The sequence below is a fragment of the Seriola lalandi genome, unplaced genomic scaffold (genome assembly GCF_002814215.2).
Source record: "Seriola lalandi dorsalis isolate HSWRI2012SDOR001 ecotype SW California unplaced genomic scaffold, Sedor1 jcf7180002054913, whole genome shotgun sequence".
In the NCBI taxonomy this organism is placed as follows: Eukaryota; Metazoa; Chordata; class Actinopteri; order Carangiformes; family Carangidae; genus Seriola; species Seriola lalandi.
In genome coordinates this window covers 123,930-127,726 of record NW_019525465.1, presented here as the reverse complement: position 1 = coordinate 127,726, position 3,797 = coordinate 123,930, and the positions used below count along the sequence as shown (strand labels likewise).

Below are 3,797 nucleotides of genomic sequence, written 5' to 3'. Positions count from 1 at the left end.
ACACAACAACCCACACACATGCACGTGTGTTTACTATTGTTTGTCGGGTAAATAAGACGGAGGACTTCTCCTGGGGGGGGGGGTTTACTGGGGTCTCCACGACAACCGAGAAAGTGTGTTTGTGTCTTGTCTGAGTCCAGCACCTCTGGTTCTGCTCAGTCTGGTCGCTTCCTGTTCATAGTTTCTGGTTTCTGATAGTTATTGATAACTTCATGGATCGCCTCTTGGATATTTACTGGTGATTTCTTGGATGGTTTCTTGCGTGTTGATTGAGCGCTCCTGAGAAGATTCTCGGAGATTTCCATCAGTAGTTTCAGGTGAATTTGAAGATTGTGTCGATGTATTTTAAGGTGGTTGCTGGGAAACATCCTCGGTTGGTTTCTTAAAGTTAATCATGAAAGTTATTTTTGACTTTTGAAGTAGCAGTTTGATAAAATAACCTTATCTCAATGTGGATTTTCTGTCGTCGTCTCCCTCTGGAGCAGTTTCTGGATGACTGGCTCGTCTCCCAGCAGCTTCAGGAGGGTTTCTGGACTTGTGTGCAGCTGTGAAGCTGTACATCCTCTTCCTGCAGCCTGAGTTCATACTTTGAGCCTGACAGTGCGGTCTGCTGACCTGCTGCTGTAAATCCTCCAACTGAGGCGTTAGGAGATCTGTCACTGCTGGATAAAGTGTGGGAGCTAATCTGTCAGACTGCTGAGCAACAGCCAGCCGGCCTGAAAACCCAAAGAAATCACAAGAGAGAGGAAAATAAAAAGACTTTAAATCCTGCTGTGACTCTCGTGTTGCTGTCTGGAGCAGTTTCCTCTCTGTTGCAGCAGCTGCATCACGACGCCGTCAGACTCCTTCTGCAGCGACGAGGTGACGGTGATGTTATAGTAATAATTGGTCACAGTTTCTTTTCCGTCAGCTGATGGACAGATGTGAAAACATAAAGAAAAGAACAGAAATAAACAACAGTTAAATTCCTTTTTTTGCAAATCACAGTATTAAAGTATCACATTTATGTTTAAATGGCTCGTTAAATTCATAGAGGAATATTTAAGATTATACATAATTTGAATAAAAAGTCAGACTGTGGAGCACAAAGGGAGCTCCACATATTTCACATATATATATGTGCACCTGTACTATATATATATATATATAGTCATAAGATTGTTATTGATATAATGTGCTGCAGGAGGAATAATCTGAAGATAATTCATCTGCAAAATCTTAAATGCCGTCACAGATTCACAGTATGAGTTAATACAATACAAACTGATGAAGAACAAATGACACGAGAGATAAAACTGAACATTTGACTCTAATTTCTGTGTGAAGCCACAATTACTCTGTGCAGAAGTGAACAAGTGATGGAGTGAAATGTGTGTGTTAATCTTCACCTGGAACCTCAGTGATCAGACTTTAAAGAAGAAATGACAGAAGTGTCTTAATTATCGACTTAATAAAAACAGTTTAAATGATCATGTGACAGTTGCTGCACTTTATTCAACCATTATTTTGAAATTACTAAACACGCTCATATATTGTCTACAGTCCTGTTTATAAGCAGCTCGTTTAAAAGAGGAATAATTGATGAAGCGTTACATAAGCGCGTCACCTGCAGAGACTCTGCAGTGTATTGGCAGGCGGCGCTCGGACGTCACTGTGATGGAGGATGTGTGCAGCTCAGGCTGGAAACTATCTGACGCCGACCTCAGTGTCAACCACCGGGGATTAGAGAGCAGGGTCTGGGTGTCTCGTCCGTGCAGCAAACCAGCACTTATTTTGTCCCGTCTCACCAAAACCTTCATATTAGTTTCATATTAAAAACCCAGACGCTGTGTTTTTTTTGGTTTTTTTTGTTGTTTTTTTTTCCACGGAGTCACTGGAGAAACTTCAGGCCTGAACTGAACGACTGCAGCACGTCGGAAAAAGCATTAACGTGACTGACAGCAGAGAGTTAAAGGGCGAACGTGGTGTTTTTGGTTCCAACGTGACGGTTTGTAGACGGTGTTCAGCAGCTCACCTCTGTCACCTGCTTTCACTGACTCGGCTCGAGACACACCTGTCAGCCGCTGACTCACCTGGAAACTCCTGCAGGTGGCAGTTTTGTGATGTGCAGAAGAAGAATAGGCAGAAATAGTTGCCCCACAGCTGTGGAAAATTTCCACCAGCAATTATTTTTATTATTAGTTAATCAGCTGATTTATAGATTTACTATCATAAAGTGTCTGTGTCTGGTTTTTATTCACATTTTCAGTTTGGAAACGCTGCAGAAAAAAAAGTTTAAATATTGCAGAAAATGCAACAAAGTGCAGTGGAAACAGACTTAGTGATTAAACCATAAACAAACATGCATGTGACTTTAAGTCCCGTCCAGTGTAAAGGTGTGTGTCCATGTGTAGTGTGATTATAGATCAGCTCTAGCTTCTATATTAATACTGTGAAAGTATCAAAGCCTCAGTCCACAGAGAAATGCACACAGCCTGTATTCAGAAACTGAGCCTTAAAACCAGCCGTCAGGACTTCTGCAACTTTGTGATGTCACAACAAAGCAGTCACCAAGCCCTGCCCACCTGGACCCACCATCCAAACCTTGCAGGATTTGGTTTCTCTGAGTGTTTTTACCTTAAATCTACTTTATTTTTATTGGCTCACTCAGAAAACAGTCAGCCAATCAGAAGAGAGGCTCAGAGCCTCCTCTCTCCTGATTGGCTCACCGACCTGTTGTTACTAGAGCTCCAGAGAGAAGCCTGAGAGAGGAGATGTAAAACTACACTGAGATGGTTTTTATATCTTCTTATGGATCAACACTTCAAATAAAACACAGAAGAAGAAGAAAATATGGAGCTTTAAACATCCAGTTACAAGACATAATGAGGAGACTTGAACCTTTCTCACATTAACACGATCAACATTATTTCACTGTGACGTTCGAGAAAACTTCATATCGGCTCCAGATGATCTTCGTTTTTGTCCTGGTCTCTGGTTTAATGATAACGTGTCACAGAGTGTGAGTCACTGCGGGTGGCAGAGCATTAGCCCTGTGTGTGTGTGTGTGTGTGTGTGTGTATGAGTGAGAGAGAGAGAGAAAGTATGAGGTCATGTTGTGTGTTTAATAAAAGGCTTGTATGCAGGGAGTGTGTGTGTGTGTGTGTGTGTGTGTGTGTGTGACAGAGCAGAGGTCAAATGAATATGTAGTGTAAATATTTGTCATTTCATTATTTCTCTAACAGGTTTGCGGTGACTTTTGTGTGGGTGAACAAATGAGCGTGTGAGTTGTACCGTACACTTTCACTGGCGGACATGTTGGCTTCTCAGTTCAGCTCCGTGGTCGTTGCTATAGAGAGCTGACATCGTGGCGTGGAGTATATTCCATGTTCAGACGTCTGAATGTATTTCGAGTGTTGGATGTTGAGCATCTGTCACACGAACACGAGTGGGGATTAAAATATGCTTCATTATCCTCCAAAAATATGAAGCTATAGGCGACATAAAGCTCATAACATCGTGTTGATGCTACATGTGTATTATCTCAGGGCTAACAGGCTAACAGCTAACAGGGACTGAGTCATTTACTTAAGTGAAAGTACCAAAAAGTATTTTATTGCAAGTAAAGGTCCTGTATTTGAAATCTTATTTCAATAAAAAAAAGTACAGAGTTATAATCAGCATAATGTAATTTAAGGAGCTATATGTAAGCTTTTGCTATCGCTAACGTTAGCATCGGCAGCGGTTACTTACCAGTCTGGAAGAAACGTTGCGAGTTCAACATAGAAGTTAGCATGCTAACCAGCTAGCATCACTTT

At 41.6% G+C, this 3,797-nt stretch overlaps 1 protein-coding gene across 2 annotated transcripts in view; it reads left to right on the top strand.

Annotated features, from left to right (window-relative positions):
• Positions 1-3,797, top strand: part of LOC111673180 (uncharacterized) — a 125,194-nt gene that overhangs the window by 106,220 nt on the left and 15,177 nt on the right. The window lies entirely within an intron of this gene.